Source organism: Antechinus flavipes, chromosome 3 (assembly GCF_016432865.1).
Source record: "Antechinus flavipes isolate AdamAnt ecotype Samford, QLD, Australia chromosome 3, AdamAnt_v2, whole genome shotgun sequence".
Lineage (NCBI taxonomy): Eukaryota > Metazoa > Chordata > Mammalia > Dasyuromorphia > Dasyuridae > Antechinus > Antechinus flavipes.
This window is the reverse complement of record NC_067400.1, coordinates 533878919-533898476: the sequence shown is the minus strand read 5'-3', so window position 1 is coordinate 533898476 and position 19558 is coordinate 533878919.

The window sequence follows — 19558 nt, the reverse complement described above, 5'->3', positions numbered from 1 at the left end:
CTCACTTCACTTTGATTCAGTTCATGTAAGTCTTTCCGGATATTTTTTTCCAGGTCATCATTTCTTATAGCACAATAATATTATTTTACAATATCATGTCATAGCTGGTTCAACCATTCCCCAATTGATGGATATTCCTTTGGTTTCCAATTCTTAGCCACCATAAAAAGAACTGCTTTAAATATTTTTGTACAAATGTGTCCTTTCCCCCTTTTTAGAATGTTTTTGGGATATAGAGGCAGGTACAATTTTTATCTTTATTTTAAAGTTGAGGAAACAGGCATGCAGAGGTTAAATGGCAATGATTTGCTCAGTGTCACAGAACTAATTGTCTGAAATAATTTTTAATTCATCTCCAATGCACCATCAGCTGCTTCTAATTATTATTCCCAAGTATATAAAGTGGTTGCTTTTAAAATCATCAATTGATTATTTGAGTGCAATATGTATATCCTTTTCAATTTAGAATTAAATTAATATAATATATTATCAAGGGGATTCTTTTGCAAAATTTGGCATATTTGAGGATCATTTAGTTGTTTCTAACAAGGCTTTACTTTTTCTTTCAAAGATTTGGTTACAGTTTGACAAATATCAGTGCATTATCTTGGAAACTCCATTCCTCCAACTTAAATAGGTTAATCTTGTTCATTGCAATATGAAAGAAAATTTAACTATCTTTAAAAAAGGAACAGCTTTTTTTTTAATAGAAGAGTTCTAAAAGGCATATGTAAAGTACTTTTTTTAGTTATTGGGATTTTGCATAGCTTTAGATCTGAGAGTGGCTGTCAGAGATCCAACTTTTACATAAGAGACCTAGAGAGGAAATTTTTCTTCATGCTTCCTTTTCAAAGAGGACCAATGAAGATGATGTCTTGACTTGCAAATAGATTGGAATTAAATGAAGCAAAGCTGTGCAAAATCATCTGCTTTACTCTCTCCTCCAAAGAGAGTCCAATGGCAAGGCATAAATCATGACAATTAGCCCTCAGAAAGTATTTAACCAAGTTACATCTGTGTTATGTAGCAAAACTATAATTTTAATCCAGTTTTTTTAACCCTAAATCCAGCACTTTTCTCATTGAACTTAGACTAGTCATTTGTGAATCTAAATGTCTTTTTCCAAAGTGATTTTTTTCAATGTATAATTCTAAATCATGAATATCAGACAAGGAAAAATCCAAGTGTTTGACAGTCTGTTGCTCTATCAAAACTGGAGAAGTGATGAATGCTATGTTGTCTCCTTCTTTGTCACTGGGTCAGAGGATCCTAATAGTATGACTTAAATGAAGTTATATAGATGGCATGCTTGTCAGATCTGAAGACGACATGAATCTGGGATGGGAGGGATAGCTAACACCTAGGATTATATAGTAAGAATCAAGAAAAAAAATCTTGATAGTTTGGGACGATAGGACGTATCAAATGATGAATTTAGTCATCTACTGTCTTCTTTTTTGTTCTACTTTGACTCTTGGAAAAATAAAATGGACAAGTATAAGACAGAGAACGGTCTCATGAAAAAAATAGGAGTTTTTAAAGACTGAACACTTGACATGTGTTAGTGAGACATAATAGTCAAAGTTAATGTAATCTTAGGTTGCATTCAGAGAAATAGAGTGTCTGAAGTAGTGAAGATGATAGTCTTGCCACGCAATACTCTGCCCTGACCAGACCACTTCTAGAATATCAAGTTCAGTTCATAATTCCACATTTGAGCAAAGACATTCCTAGCTAGAATATGCCCAGAGAATACTAATCAGAATGGTAGATATTAACAAAGGGAGGTGTAGGATCTAGAACAAAATTACATAATGGGATGAACAATAGAAGGAACTTGGATTTAGCCTGAAGAAGAGAAAAATTAAAGGGATATAATAACTAAGTATTTGAAAGACCAGTATGTGGAAGTAGGCAAAAATTTGTTCTGTAGCCCTGAATTTAGAACAATCAATGAAGATGCTGAGAGTCCTGTTTCTGCTTAATAGAAGAAGAAACTTTCCAACAATTAAAAATGTCCCAGAGTGGAAGGAGCTACCTCAAAAAGTACCGAGTTTCTCTTCATTAGATATTCTCAATTGGAGGCTGGGTAACCATTTAGTGATGTTGTCAAAAGTTAGTGATGTTGGTTGGATATGAGTAAGACAAGGTGATAGCTCATATCCCTCCCTACTCTGAGATTCTATGACCCAAGAACACCTTGATTCTGGTCAGTCAGACTAAATTATGTTTAAATAAAACATTGGTGGTATGAGGGTGAAAGACGGATAGAAGCTATACTAGGTCAAGTGGTAGGTGCTGAACAATGTAAATTTGGGGAAAGATTTTGAGGTAGTCTCAGACTAGCACTTATAGTGTATTGGGATGCCAACACTGGAAATTGATGAGCAGGTGTGGTGTGTTCAAAACAATTAATAAATAAAGCTAGGAAATTGTTTCTCCTGGTCCTTTTTAAATTATAGTTTTTTGATCTGTACTTGTGATTTTATTGCTACAAGAAGTACCCAAGAAGTAACTCCCTTTAGCAAGGGTACTTTCTATATATGGTTGGACTAAATGGTCACTGAACTCTTTTGAACTTTGAACCCTCAAAATCAGTGATTCTGTGACTATAATTCTCTGCCAATACAGCTCAACAAACGCTGTACAATTTATAGTCTTGGAGTGGGTGTAGAGGGGACTGAGTGATTAAATGACTTGCCCGGCTATATGGATTTGAACTCTAGTTGACCTGACTCCAAAGTCGATCCTTTATTCATTGTCATACCTCCCCTCACTTTCCTAAAATAAGTTTAAATATCAGTTGCCTCTTACTGATTTAGCCAAAAAAATCTAGATATTTGGTGTTGTGTATACAAAACAGCTGTATGATTGATGGAATTTCCTTCACCACTCTTACCTCCTGTTTTATTGCAGTATAGCAGAATAAAATCTTTTTTTTTAATTTTTATTTAATAATTACTTTATATTGACACTCGTTTCTGTTCCGATTTTTTTTCCCTCCCTCCCTCCACCCCCTCCCCTAGATGGCAAGCAGTCCTTTATATGTTGGATATGTTGCAGTATATCCTAGATACAATATATGTTTGCAGAACCGAACAGTTCTCTTGTTGCACAGGGAGAATTGGATTCAGAAGGTATAAATAACCCAGGAAGAAAAACAAAAATGCAGATAGTTCACATTCATTTTCCAGTGTTCTTTCTTTGGGTGTAGCTGCTTTTGTCCGTCATTTATCAATTGAAACTCAGGTCTCTTTGTCAAAGAAATCCACTTTCATCAAAATATGTCCTCATACAATATCGTTGTCGAAGTGTATAATGATCTCCTGGTTCTGCTCATTTCACTTAGCATCAGTTCATGTAAGTCTCGCCAGTCCTCTCTGTATTCATCCTGCTGGTCATTTCTTACAGAACAATAATACAGAATAAAATCTTAATTAAGAATTAGAAAACCTAGTTTCTAGTTAAAGCTTTTATACCAATTGCCTTTGTGGCCTTGGATAAGAAACTTTTTGGGGAATTCAACAATTTCCTCATCTGTGAATTTGAGACTGAATGTTGGAAGATCATGCAGACAGAGTTCCAAATAGCATAGTGAAGGGTTTTGGTGTTTTGAGGGGGTTTTTTGGTCATAATTCTAATTGGTGCCATCAGTTTGTTGGAGATGTAGAGAGTAGAATGGTTTGTATATTTGCTCTATCTTCAAGACCACATATGTAATTTTCCTTTCTAATGAAGAACCTGTTTACCAAGATGTTTCACTAGTACAAGGGTATCTAAGGAGAGACTGAGGTTTACCAGATGAATCATTCTACAGACACTGTAAAAGTGACCTATGTTGTAATTACACTGAGAGCTAATTAATTTTCCTTAACAATACACAGTTTACATATTATAGTGATCTCTGGTTAGTTTGTGGTGACCCAGCATTATTAATCTCATCTTCCCCTCTCCGAAATCTTTAGAAAATTGTTTATTACAACTTATCCTGATAATTTAGAATTTCTTATGCTAAGGAATTCTTCAAGAAAGAACATTACTACAAAGAGACATGAAAAATAGTATACAGGGACTACCTGCCATCTAGGAGAGGGGGTGGAGGGAAGGAGAGGAAAAGTGTTTTTGCAAGGGTCAATGTTGAAAAATTACCTATGCATATGTTTTGTCAATAAAAAGCTATAATTAAAAAAGAGAAAAAAATAGCATATAACAAATATGGTTTATATAATATTTTTAAGGTAAAGGAAGGAAAAAAGAAAGAAGGAGGAAAGAAGGAAGGAAGCGAAAGAAAAAAGAGAGGGGGAGGGAGAAAAAGAGAGAGGGAGGACAGGGATAGAGATAGAGAGACAGAGACAAAGGAGAAGGAGGAGGAAGAGGAGAGAGAGAGAGAGAGAGAGAGAGAGAGAGAGAGAGAGAGAGGTACATAATTCAATTAAATGAGTCTTGCAGTGTTCCTTAGGGTATGGAGAAAAACAGGTGGTAATACAAAGGAAATTCTGAAAAATTCCTTCTGTAACTAATGAAAACTATTTGGAATATAAAATATAGTTACTTTGAGATTTTGATGGAGATGTGACTTCAGTAGTGACTCCTTATCTATGTACTTATCTCCTCCCATAAATTCTCCAATGAGGAAACCCATCCAAAATACTGAGAGACTTCTTAATCTCTTGATATCTTATAGTTCCCAATTAAAAGTCACTGTCTGTCCATCCAATAGCTAATTCTAATATGTGAATTGTCTGAATATTCATGCACTCACATAATGTTGCCAATTACTATATTATATGTGAGATGGGTGTATCATCACTGAGAACTAAAAGTGAGGAGAACTTGATAAGTACAGCTTCTTGCAGGATCATCAACACTTGTCCTCTAACATGGGAGGTTTTTTCCTCTTCTCAAAGCATCTCATATCATCTTCTATGGAGAGACCTAACTATGAAATTAACCTTTCTTACATCATGGAACCTGTTCATGGAACCTAATGAAATCTATGGACCACTGTTCAGAATCATGTTCTCTTGACTTTCATAGCTGAAGAAAATACTAAATTTCAGTTAGAGATTAGTTAAAATATAGTTGTAACTTTTATCCCATTCAAGTTCATAGATATTTCTGAAATCTATCCATAGAGCTCCTTGATAGTCCAAGGACTTTAGGTTAACTACTTTTTAGCTTATTACACAACTCTCTGGGTTCCATGGTCTTTCTTTTCTTCCTTGTCTGTGTCATGGTCTTCACCTTCTACTTTCCTGGTACAGATTTAGATTTTCAGACCTTACTTCTCTGCCAGTAGATATTGACCTGACTTGACTTGCCTGTATTACTTGATACTTGTGTAATTTCTGTTATACTTTAATATATTTATAAAGAACTTGAAAGTTTATGAAATATATTATACATATTATCTTATTTGATCTTCATGACAATCCTCTTGACCTGACTTGACTTGCCTGTATTACTTGATACTTGTGTAATTTCTGTTATACTTTAATATATTTATAAAGAACTTGAAAGTTTATGAAATATATTATACATATTATCTTATTTGATCTTCATGACAATCCTCTCAGGTAGGTATTACTATTATTTCCATTTTACAGATGAAGGAACTAAAATTAGGAAATAATACCTAGTGAGTATCTGAGACAGGATTCAAACTTAGGTGTTCCTCATTTCAAGTTTGGCATTTTTCTTATTATGCCATCTAGCTACCTGCATTATCCTGGAACACGACGAGCTTCTGCTTTGAACACTAAACTTTGGGAAGGTTATTGGCAAGTTGGAGTGTGTTCAGAAAATGATTACAATGGTGAGAGGAATCAAAATCAAATCATAGGGCATCAGTTGATAGAATTGAGGATGCCCGTCTGCTTTAAGGGATTCATGATAAATGTCTTCAGTTATTTGAAGAAAGATTTCTTCTACTTGGTTCCAAAGGAATGAACTAGAAATTGGATGGTTCTGGGTTGGGCCTGATTTAGACTGATTTAGGTTCAATATTGGTGCAAAATGATTTATCAAATCGATAGCTCTCTTGCTTGAGTTACCCATTGTTTTCCACCAGCCAAGCATCAGAGAAATTGTCTGGAAGCCTACAAAAAATGACATCATTACCCTATGGTTTTAGTCTCTTGAGGTAATTAAATCTCAAGGATGGTCTCAATCTTTTTAGAGGAAAAATTATCCCAGCTTGCACATGGGAATGTTTCAACTATTGCTTCTACCACAGGGAAGAAATTGTTAAGAGACAGATTTATTCTTAATGTAATGAAGAACTTGTTTATAATTAGAGCTACCCAAAGGAGGACTGGGATACTTTGGGAGAGAACAGGTCCTTAAGTAAAGGATGGATTTCCCCCTTTTAATTATTTTGTAAAGGGGATTCTTATTTAAGTGCAGGTTGGAATAGATAATATACTTGACTTATATAAGGCTTTAAAGTTACAAAGTTATACACTATCTCATTTAATTATCACAATAATTCACTGGGCCTACCAAACTACACACAACAGTACTAAAAGAATTGTATGGTTTAAGTGCCAGACTGCTATAATCTTTGTGGATTCATGGAGAGTAGGAGATGTGACAGGATGGTGGATTCTTTAAATTACAGGCCATTTTGTAACATAACTTTGACTGTACATCAATTCTAAAATATGCTTTTAAAGGGATGGCTACAGAGCACTTAGAAAAGAAGGCAATGATCATTATAAGTTCCTTATCAAGTACAAGTTATGTCATACTAACTACATTTTTATAGGAATTACTCAGCTAGTATAACTTCAATAAGTCCTATTTCTCATTGTGATGTGGAAATGACCTGAGTTCCCAAAGCCTATTTAACTAGGTTAGAAATACTTTGGAAAGACTTAAAAATGAACCTAAGAATGGACTTAAATGTCTGTTTTCATGGGACAAAACTAAATTTACAAAGGCTTTTCAGTGAGTAGGCCACAGGGTAATTGATTTTTTTGGCCATGAATTATAGAGAGTTTGATAACATACACTTGGATGAAATCACAAATCCTTGAGATATTGAATCAAGTGACATACAAATAAACCAAGAGAATCCCAGACACCTGGTATACCTGGATGACAGCAAAGTATTTGACTCTCTCAAAATATCCTTGTGGACCAGATGGAGAAATGTAACATGGATGATAGTACAGTTAGACATTTATTACTAGTTGAATGACCCAAATCAAAGAATGTTGGTAAATGGGTTGACTCCAACCTTGAGGAAAATCTCTAGTGGTATACCACAGGGCTCTGTCCTTGTCCCTGCTCTGCTCATTAAAAAAACCAAAGCAAAACAAAAAGCCACTGGATAAAGGTATGGATGACATGCTTAACTTGCTTTTGGATTGTGTTATACAGTGGGGACACATATCACATCATGCTGAGTCATAAAATCAAAATGTGAATAAACCTAAATTTGCTATTTAGGGGTGCATTAAATGAGACAAAAGTTAAATGTAAGGTCTCTATTTGGATTTTTAAAATCAGCTAAGTGCAGAATAGAAGTAGTGTTGTTGGAATATGAATTGACAGTTTACATTACATAAAAATGTGGGGGGTCTTAATAGACTGAACATTCAATTTGAGGCAAAAATGTGATATAGTGTGCAAAAGGAAAAGTTAATTTAAGGCTACATTAATTGAGTCACAGAATAAAATCTAAGGGAAATGAATGGTCCCCACTGCACTCTGCTTTGGTCTGACCATATATGGTCTTGTTCTGGGTGCTACATTTGGGTAAAAACAGTGAGAAATTGGAATCTGTAAAAAGGGGAGATGACTAGAAATCATCATAGACAGAAGTCATGGAGGAGTAGAAGTTCAGCTTGATTTGGAAGGTAGCTTTTTATAACTTCATTGTTTAGCACATCTAGCAAATAACAGGCACTTGATAAATATTGACTGATACCCTCTGAGGTCTCTTCCAATGATTTAAAAAAAACCCACAACCGAAAGACAACTTTTTGTCACAGCTGTATATGCTGCTTTTTTACTTTAGAAATTAAAACGCTTCCAGAAAGCCTGACCTTCTGCTTCTACATTAATCAAGAATAAGCTCTACCTCTGAGTCGCTCTCTAAGAGCAAAATTGTGCTGGTACTGCTCTTGGCTAACTTTGCTGTCTCAGGGATTCCAGATCCTTCCTACCTAGATCTGTGGCCCCTGTTTGATCATTCTAGTCACAACTGACTTCTCTGTATTTGGTTTTTGACCTGCCAAAACTACTAGAGTCTTCCTGCCCTGCCTGTCCTTCTGGAACTTGATCTCTTTCTACTGGATCTGTGGTGTCGATGTGCCTCCCTAAATTCCTACTTGGGTCCCCCAGTCTAGGTCTTCCGTTACAGACATTGCCATATCACAATCCAGCTGGATGTTAATGATACCAAATGATCCCTGCTCTGCTGGGACTTTTTTCCCCCATGCCATGAAACACGGTTCTAAAAGGCTTTGGAATTCCTCTCCAACAAAATTAATTTTAATAATCATAAATATGATTGATCCATATTTCCTTTAAGGAATTAAAACTTCCCTCTGAGTATGACATTTCTTTTTCATTTTCACAAATGTTATCTTCTTGCTCTAAAAACACTGAACGTTACTGATGCTGCCTCGCCCCAAGGAACCACAGCATCCTGTAGCCAGTATGGGGGAGCTTGCTTATGGTCACATGCATTTCAAAAACCTCACGGTCTTGCTTGATCTTTATTCCTTGGTAAATCTCCAACGTCTCCCGAGCTCCTCAGGACCTCACACAAGTCATAATAAAGTAGTGGTGAAAATACCACATTCTGGCTTTTTGGGGTAATTCTCAAGCATTCTTTTGGTGAAAATTCTTTTGAAACCAACTGAAAACATTTAAAAGCCATTGCCTTGCATCCAAACTGGTTATTGAAACAAAAACAAATTAAAGTGCACATTTTTGAAATTCTTAGCACTGAAAAATTATAGCATAATTTTGCTTCTTTCCATTCCCCCATCCTACCAAAGATGTGTCTGCCCCTTGTCTTAGGTGACTTTCTAATTAATTTTCATGATGACAGCTGCTAACCTACTCAAATGTCTAATTTTATTGTAGCTAAATGGTAACCATCATAATTTATTTGGCTATCTATGTGATTTAGGAAGGGAATTAAGTAAAATAGCCATTCAAATAAAAACATTTGTTCATATCTTCCCCTCTTCCATCCTTAGATTTGTTGATATCTTAGGAGAAAGATCTTTCCTGAGTATATCACCAATTAAGCACAGTGTCTTTGCAAATAGAAGGCACTTAATAAACATTTGTTAAATGAACTAAAAACTTTTTATTCAACAAACATTTATTAAATACCTACTGAGGTGAGGTCCAGGCCTTGTACTAAGCCCTGGAGATTGAGATAATAATGAAGCATTTCCTACTCTTGAGGAATTTATAATCTGGGGGAGAAGGGAAACAATATGCACATAAATAAATTTGAAACATATGCAAAATGATTTCTAGGAGGAAGGATATTAGTTACTGAGGGGAATTGGGAGAGACGTCATATAAGAAGTAGTATTGGAACTGAGTCCTGGAAGAAGCTGCAGTCTAAGAAACCTGAAAACCCCAAATGTTTTCATAATCAATTGCTCCCCTTTGCTTCTCTCTCCATGAAGTGAAGATATTAAAAGTCAGAAAGCAATCAGTCAATCAACATGTATGTATTAACTATACTAGTCATTGGGAATACAAGTACAAAGAATGAAACAATCCATGTGAACATGGAGCTTACATTTTAATGGGGGAAACAAGTATGTACACAAAAATAAACAACATAGAATGAAGTGAGCAGCACCAGGAGAGCACTGTACACAATAACAGCATTTATATGATGAGCAACTATGATGAACTTAGTTCTTCTCAGAAATGCTGTGATCTAAGACTTGGGTTGGAAAATGCTGTTCACATCCAGAGAGGGAACTATGGATACTGAATGCTGATCAAAGCATACTATTTTCACTTTTATGTTTGTTTGTTTTTTCTTTCTTGTGATTTTCTCCTTTTGTTCTGATTTTTCTTTCACAACATGACTAATATGGAAATATGTTTAAAATGATTGTTTGCAGTCTTGGGGAGGAGGGAGGTAAGAAACAGACAGAGGAAAAAAAATTGGAATGTTGAAAACTATATATGTAATTGGAAAAATAATATATTATTGAGAAACATAAATATAAAATAAATATACATGTATTTGTGTACATACACACAGTAGACCATCACAAGATAGTATGAGAGGGAAGCACTAGAACATAGTAGTGGGGAGCAAATGGCAAGCACAGTACTGTCACTAGAAGCTTCCTGGGGCCTTTGGTGAGGGTGACACCTGAATAATCAGAAAAGAGTGCATACAGAAAAAGACTGATTATGGGTTCATCAATGTTAATACAGGATGGAGGAAGAAGAGGTGAATTGGTATTTCCTAGTCTGTGTAGTAGCCATAAATCAGATCAGGCTTTGGTCAGCTGTCAAGAAAGTGAGAAATGGAATGATTGGTTCTGGAATGTCCTTGTTCAATAGTTCTTATTTGGTTGCAAAGGGACTAAGGAGTGCTTAGTACTTCAGAGACTATTCTCTCTCTCTCTCTCTTTCTCTCTCTTCTCTCTTTTCTGTCTCTTCTCTCTTTCTTTACTCTCTTTCTCTCTCTTTCCCTCACCATCCCCTCTCCTTGCCTTTTTCCCTCTTTCCCTTTTTCTTCCACCCCTCTCTTTCTCCCTTCCTCCTTCTCTTTGTCTCTCTGTTGCTCTTTCTATATTTCTCTGTCTCTCCTTCCTTCCCTTGCTCCTCTTCTCATTTTTCCTTCCTCCTTCCCTCCCTCCATCTTTCTCTTTCTCTCTCTTTCCTCTTTGCCTTCTCCCTCCCTCTGTGTATATATGTATGTAAGTATATATGCATTGAAGGAAATGAAGTACATTTTCTCAGCTCTTTGGGGTAGAATGGTGGTCAGAGGTGTGTGTGTCAAGGTTGGTCATTATAGTTATCACCTGAGTAGTTTTATTCCATTTTTTATTGTTGTAGTTGTTACTTATATTGATCTTCTGGTTTTCCTTGCTTCATTTTGTATCATTTCATACAAATCTTACTTTTCTGAATTTCTCAAATTCATCATGTAGATGTATATATGTATGTATGTGTATGTATACATATATATTAAATATGTATGTAATGGAGAAACGGGGAAGAGATGAACACAGGTTTTTATTTGAACATACATATACAAACACATTATAATACATATTTCACATAATTTAGGTTTACACAATGGTATTCTAAAACAATTATTATGAAAGGGCTCTTCTCCCTTAAAATCTTGCATTCACATCTATCCCTTCTACAGCAGTTTTTAGAATAGATTGTATCATCAATCTGAAATACTCATTATTAAATTCAAACAGATTTTTAAGTATCTAATACTATAGAGCAGTAGAATTGAAAATCACAACTTGCATAACGCAATCTCTGCCCCTTGTTAAACCTAAAGAATGTGGGAAAAGACATATGAACAGATAATTATAATATAAAACAATATAAAAAGAATGTAGAAGAGATAATAGGTATCATGAAAGGCCCAAGAAAGGAAAGGCCATTTCTAACTGGGAAGGAAAGGCTGTAACAACAACAACAACAATAAATTTAATAGTAAAAACTAACATTTATTAAGTTCTTTCTCTGTGCTAAGCATTGTGTTAAGCATCTGACAATCCTAGGAAGTAGGTGCTATTATTATCCTCATTTTATGGATGAGGAAACTGATAGACAAGGGCCAAGTGCGACCAAGTCACACAGAAAGTAGGTGTCTAAAGCCACATCTGAGCTGAGGTCTTCCTGATTCCAGACACAGATTTCTGCACTATGTTGCCACTTAGCTGGAAGAGTTGACTTTTGAGTTATCTCTGGAAGGATGACTAAGATTGCAGCAAGAAAAGATGACTTTAAAATAATAACCTAGTACTAAGAGCTTAATAAATGATTTATCTATCTATCTAAAGATGACATTCTAGGTGTATTGAGGAATACTGTCTAAATGAGGATAGTATTCTAGGTTATTCTACAATATACATAATGGAATCATGTTCTCATATTGTATCAGAGATGATATATCAAATGTGTGGCAATGACCACACTTATCTCAACTTTGTGTCATCGCAGTATTTAGCTCAGGATTATGCACAAAATAAATGCTTAACAAATTTTTAAAAATTTAACCAAAAGGCATCTTAAGAGAATTTCTAGCATTTGTGATATCATCTTAGATTAGGAAACTGAGTCCCAGAGGGGTTAGGGAATTTAAACAACTAGTAATTTGAATGCATAGCATCTGGAATGATTCGGTGATTTAATTATGTTCATTCTGTAATCAATTTTTTAATAATTGCATTTATTTTTTAAAATTGCAAAATCATTAAAAAAACTTTTTAAAGGTTTTTGTTGTTACATCAAATTTTTATCTGAATATATTCCTTTTCCCTCTCCTGCATAATAATCAAATTTTGTAACAAATATTTAAAAAGAGATAAGGGAAATGCTGTTCATCCAGAAGTGTGCTGGTAAGCATGTAACAACCAGCTTTCCAAAAATGCGTGACACATCTAGACAATAAAACAATAAATCAAGAATTAATTTATAATTTGTTTTCAATTTCTCAAAGTGCAAATGCTCATTATGAAATTTTACAGTTGACTTTCCAAAGTTAAAACAAGCTGGTTCTATAGGTCCTGGTTTACTAAAACAAATTGAACTCATTAATGATGTCTAGCAGTTTCTGCAATATTCCATACTCCACATTAAAGGAAATGAAGTACATTTTTTCAGCTCAATTGATAATTATAATGACCAAGCTTGACACCCACAACTTGACCATCATGTCCCCCAAAGAGCTGAGCAGTTTTATTCCATTTTATAATGCGGTCATCACTTATACTGATCTTATAGTTTTCCTTGTTTAATTTTGTATCATTTCGTATAAATCTTACTTTTCTGAGTTCTTCAATTCATCATTTTCTATATGTAGTAATATTCCATTGTATTCATGAACCGCAATTCTTTAGCTATTATCTTATCAAAAAACACTTCCTTTTTATTTCATTGCTATTAAAATAAATACTACAGTGACAATTTTGATCTATATAGAAATACTCTGTGTTTGACTTCATTGGTGAGATGGATTTTTAGGTCATAAGGTATGGACATTTCATTCACTTGTGGAGGGGGGAATTTAAAATTGCTTTTCATAATGATTTAATCAATTCCACTAACCACATTTTAATGTGTGCCTGTCTTTCCACAGTCTCTCTAACACTAAACTAATTGTATCTTTACTAGTTTGATGGGTGTGAACTGAAATCCTAGAGTTTGTTGATTTTAATATCTCTTATTATTAGTGATTTGCAGTAATCTTTTACAATAATTTTCAATTTCTTTAAGAATTGTTTGTTCACATCTTTTGACCAATATCCACTTGGTTAGTTGATTTAATAAGGATGTAGAGATGAATGAGATATGAATGTAGCAAAAAGTGGTTAACACTGTCACTCTTTTGAAAAGTATGAACACTTTTCTCTGAGTCAAAAGGGGCAACACAATTGGCTGAGCTGAAAATCATCTGGGCTAAAAATTGGCCACATTTCTTAAAAGCTTTAAGTAGCTAAGCTCTGGAAACAACCAGAAAGTTGAGAGCTTGAGGCAGCTTAGTCAAGACTCAGCAATCTGAAAAGAAACCAAAGTCTTCATGTCTTGAGTGAGAAGAAAGGATTTTCTGTTCCTCTCTTCTTTCTCCACCTCTTCCTTTTTCTCTCTCTTTCTTCTTCTATTTCCCCTCCTCCTCCTATTGTTCCTATTCTTCTTCTTCCTCCTTCTCCTCCTGTTTCTCTTCTTCTTCTGTCTCCTCTTCCTCTTCCTCACTATCTACCCATCAATTGTGGTAGCTAATGATGAAGTATTGACCAGAAGAGACATCTAACCTAATAGGTGGAGAAGCAGTTCCAGATAATTCAAATCCTGTTTGAGGGAGCAAAAACACACCCTCCAGATATTTGTTGATATAGAAATGCTTGAAACTAGAAACAGTTATAAGGAACACGAACCCTAGCAATAGAGAAGGGAGCTGGCTAGCTGTTAATAATAAGCATACAATGAGAGCTTGTGAATAATGATAATGGAGTAAAGATCCATGAAGTAAACCTAAGAATTTAGCAATAGCAGCAGCAATCCTTAAATGCCCAATTCTTAAATTACTGCCAAATTAAGAATGCATCCCAGAAGAAGTATCACACAAATATTTTCCCCTGTATTATCCTGTTTTTAATGTTTTTTTCCTGGCAATAACTTCAGTCAAAAGTATCTCTCTCACCCTATCCCACTCATAGGATATTTTATCATCAACCATCTTTTTCTAGGTAGCCATTTCCAGTTATTAGGGTGGGGTTTAAACCACCTCACCCCTTTTTAACCTTGACATATTAGCTGAGAGAGCATGTCTAAATCAACTGATTACTTATAAGTCTTAGACTAAGTTATAAAAGTCCTTCAGAATAGACTGATGTTGCACAAGAATCATGTTCAGATAGACTGAGAAAAAACCTAGTTGTGCTTCAAGGCTGGCTGACTAAATTAATATTTAATGATAATCTTTGGGGCATCATATAAGTGGAGACTCAAGTTGAGGGCACCATCTCACAAAGGAAATTCTGGAACCCTGAGGAGGAGACATAGAGGGCTAAGATCCAGAGATCATAAACCTTGGTGAGAGTTGGGATAAGGATGACTTAGAACATACTGATTTACAGGGTTTCAAGATTTTCTTACAAAGTTTTAATCTAACTGGAATATTTTATTCTCATTCCTACTTTATCATGCTAGTTTTGGAATCATTTAGGGTCTTTAAGAATGGGTACAGACTTTATGTGTTAATGCTTTAATAAAATTTTCTTAAAGTCCAGCTAGGCATCTCAGTTGTGAGAGCACCAGGTTTGAAGGCAAGAAAATCTGAGTTCAAATAAGGGTTCAGATACCTACTAGCTGTGCACTTAACCTTGTTTGCTCCAGTTTTTCATCTGTAAAATGATTGGTTGGTTGTTGTCCTTTTTTTCTCTAAGAGGACCAAAATGACAACACTATGTTAGAGTCAAATAAATGTGTTCAGCTTCTGCTCCGAACGCTCTGCCACAGGTTGGACGCAAATAGTCCCTATGAACATTTTGGGTAGCTACTCTAATTTTATGCATCTCACATTTCTTCTGAGCTAATTCAATCCTGCTTTGTTCATAGAACACAGCACCTTCTCTGTTGAGAGCACTTCATGCTGAGTGGTTCTGGTCCAGTGTCTCCCATGTCATACAATCAGTTCTAAAGTTCTTAAGAAGGACCTTGAGAATATCCTTGGATTGCTTTTTTTGATCACCTTGTGAGTACTTGCCCTGTGTGAGTGCTCCATAATGGCAAACCACTCCATGTCTTTGCTAAGAAATTCCTAAATGGAGTCACAAGAGTTGGATACAATGGAAATGACACAACAATAAAAATAAACTTCTTAACAACTATTTTCTATTTTGAGTGTAAAGCTTTTTTTTTTTTTAATCGACTGGAACTTTACAAATTGTCATATAACTCAGAAAATTGATTAATTAGTGGGTTCAAATCCTGCCTCTTCTTCTATATGACTTTGAATACTTTTGGAGACTTAATTTTCCTCAGCTATAAAATTATAGAATTTGATTGGATGATGTTAAGGTATCTTCTAGATCTTGATCCTATGATCCTCTGGTTTCCTATGACTTGCATTCAAGTTATCAGTTCAGGAAAACAAATAAATTATACTACATACTAGGGTACTATAAGAAGGAACGCAAGTGATTGCCAAATCACTTTCATTGATCTTTGACAGATCATAAAGCAAAGTAAAAATGTCAGAAAATTGGATAAGGGAAAATAGTGACTTTTTTTTTAAGAAAGGAAAGTAATAGAATCTATGAAATAATAAACTTGTCTTTGATTTTTCTAGAACTTATTTCTTTAAAGGTATGGCTAGGAAAAAAAATCTAAAAAGGGCATTAACCAAAGAGCACCAGCCCTGAAGTCAGGAGGACCTGAGTTCAATTGTGACTTCAGACATTTAACACTTCCTGACTGTGTGATTGTGGACAAATCACTTAAACCCCAGTTGCCTCAGGGGGAAAAATGCATCAATGATCACCAAGAATTAGGATGGTTTCATCAAGAGCATGTCATGCCAGACTAATTTATTGCTTTTTTCAGTAGGGTTTTTAGGATAGTAGATCAGGAGAATTCTGTAGGGAGAGCTTATATAGATTCTGGCAAAGCATTTGACATGGCCTCAAGTAATTCTTGTGTAAAAGACAGAAAGTGATGGGTTAGAAAATAGTATTCAGAGCTCTTTGAATGGACAGACCCAATGTCAACTTGGAAGGAAGTCTCCCATGGATCAATATTAGGTCATATGCACTTAACATTTTTTGATTAAAGGCATAAAAGACATGGTAATCAAATTTTCTAAAGACAGAAAGCTGAGAGGTATAGGGATGTGTATACACACACACACATACACACAAATATATATATATATATATATATTTAGCATATATAGATACACACATATATGTGTGTAGAATTGTGCATATAAGGTTCCTTAGTGTGAATCAGTAGAGTCAAATGATAGCCGAAAGAACCAATACAATCTAAGGCTGCATTGAGAAGCATAATGTTCAAGAGATCTGTTGTATTCTTACAACAGACCATATATAGGATACTGTTTCGTGTTGTATTTTAGAGAGGATGTTGATAAACTGGTGAGTATCTGCTTTAGGAATAAATATTTTTTATCTATGAAAATCAAATTCTGAAAAGACTCATTCTAAAACACTTCTCAAGTAAATTTAAAAATTTCTAGGGGGCATGATATTTCTTATTCGGATTTTGGAAATTCTGGAATGAAAGGCAAAAAATAATTTTTAGAAATTATTATAATGCATAATTGAGAAAAGTAAGTATCATTTGCATGTTTTTTTTTTAAGTATTTAAATACATGACCAGGGAACAAGAGCATGGCTTATAACTATTAGAAATAATTAGGCCATAACTGTCTTAACCATTTAAAGGCAGTATTTTTTAAATTAACTGAATCTTTATAACTTATCATATAACTCAGAAAATGGATAAATTAGTGGGTTCAAATCCTGCCTCTTTTTTTATATGACTTTGAATACTTTGGGGGACCTAATAATAGAAAGGATATCTAAGGTGGAATAGTTGATAGAGTACCAAGCCTAAAGTCAACAAAATTCATCTTCCTTAATTAAAATCTGGTCTCAGACACTTACTAATTGTGTGACTTTGGGCAAGTCACTTAATTCTGTTTGCTGCCTCAGTTTCCTCATCTGTAAAATGAAGTGGAAAAGGAAATGACAAACCACTCTAGTACTTTTGCCAAGAAAATCCCAAATGGGATCATGAAAAATTAGACATGACTGAAACTACTAAAAACCATTTACCACTAAAAAGTGGTAGAAAGACCATTGGAGTAGGTATCTGAGACTGGGATTCTAGTCATAATTTGGTCACAAATCAGCTATTTGACCTCGGACAAGTCATGAAATTCATAGGAGCCTTGATTTATTCATCCATAAAATGGAGATAATCATATAAAATCTCTCTTGGTTTCTTCCACTCTTGGGGTCTTTGTGAAGATCAAAGGATATATTTAACATAGAAATCCTTTGTAAAACATAAAACCCCATACAAATGAATAGTATAATTAAATATTGTGGAAGATTTTCTAACATAATTTTGAATTTGCTAAAAGTGCAGAATTTATTCTACTTCAAAAGGCTTAAGCAGTTTGTGGGTTTGGAATATTATTTATAAGAACAGAACTTTGGCTTTTCTGAGCCTGTCCCGTTTCTGATTTTTGTTCTTAAATGCCATATATATGATACTTACTGCTGGAAATGATCTAACCACATTACCAAGCTAGACATAATTTTATAGGGTTTCAGAAACATCAACAAGCTCGGTTGGGTAGTAGTCATATAAATACATAGCTTAAAGATGAAGTCATGAGAGTAATAAGAAAGAAGAATGGATTTGGAATCAGAGGATCTCAGAGTCTAGTTCAAGCTATGCTAATTATTACCTTTGTGACCTTAAGCAAATAATTTAGCTTTATTGGGCCTCAGTTTCCTCATCTGAAAAATGAGCAGGTAGAACTAAATGACTTCTGATATCTCCATCTACTTTGCTGCTCCACTCTAAGAACCAGAAGACTTTTCCATCCTCCTTGCAGTTGAAAGTTTCCATATGTTTTCTTCTCCATTAAAATGAGTTCTTTAAGAACAGGGGTTGTTTTACTCTTCTATTTGCATAATGCATTTGACCACAGAAAATTCTTAATAATTGCTACATTCACTCTCTCTAAAATGTCATCCATTTCTAAGTCCTATAATCCTTAAATAGAAATGACCTCTTAGTTTATGTGGTGGCAATTTAGTTTTTTATACCACATTAAAAAATATGTACATGGAATACTTGTCATTGCTTGCCATACCTCACCCATGCCATGTGCAAATATTTACCTCCTTGCTGATAAAATGGAACAATTTTACAACATCCTTATTACTGAAAAAAAGTGGCACATCATGGTATTTTGAAGAGTCATATTCTCTATTTGCATTATGAAACATCATTTCATAAGTAGGTAGAAACATGTACCTATCAAACCACCTTCAATCTACCTGAACAACAAAAATTTATGCTCTAACAGAACTACCCTTATCTAATACCCAATATTCTTCGGTTCTTTATTCCTTTAAAAAAATTCTTCGCATTCTCCATCACTGGAAATTTTTAGAAGAGACCACTTGTGCAACTTTCTGAGATCCCTTCCATCACTGAGATTCTGCGATTCCTATCCAGATGCTCCAAATTGACCCTTCTAACTTGATAAGTAGACCATAAACTCCTCAAACTCAGGACAATAAAATATCATCATGTTAGAGTTTAGAAATCATCTAATTCAGTTGTCAACCTGCTCAACCTTTAAGCATACAAGTCCCCATTCATTTGACTGGACATAATCTTAAGACAAGGCAGTTGCTCAAAGGTTGTAGATAATGTTCAGAATCCAGTGACTTACAACCCTCTTGTCATCACAGCTCTATATTCAAGTACATATATGGTGACGACTATTCCCATAGGGAGGGATCTAAAAATGCCACGATGATGGGAGATGGCTGTAGCCTGATTGCTGCCTGGTCATACCCACAAAATCCCCAGACTCCTGCTTCATTCTGGGATATTCTGCAACCACAGAAACGTGGCACAGCTCCTAAAATATAGAGCAACAGTCTTTCCTGAAGTTGCTTCCCTTAAGGCAACAGAATCATCTGGGTTTGTGGCAGGAGCCCTCAGGGGTATCTACTATGCAAAGAAAAAGATTCTGGGATGATTTCCAGGCTAATTCATGCCCCTCCCACCCACTTTCCTCTACTTCTCTTCCTACTATGCT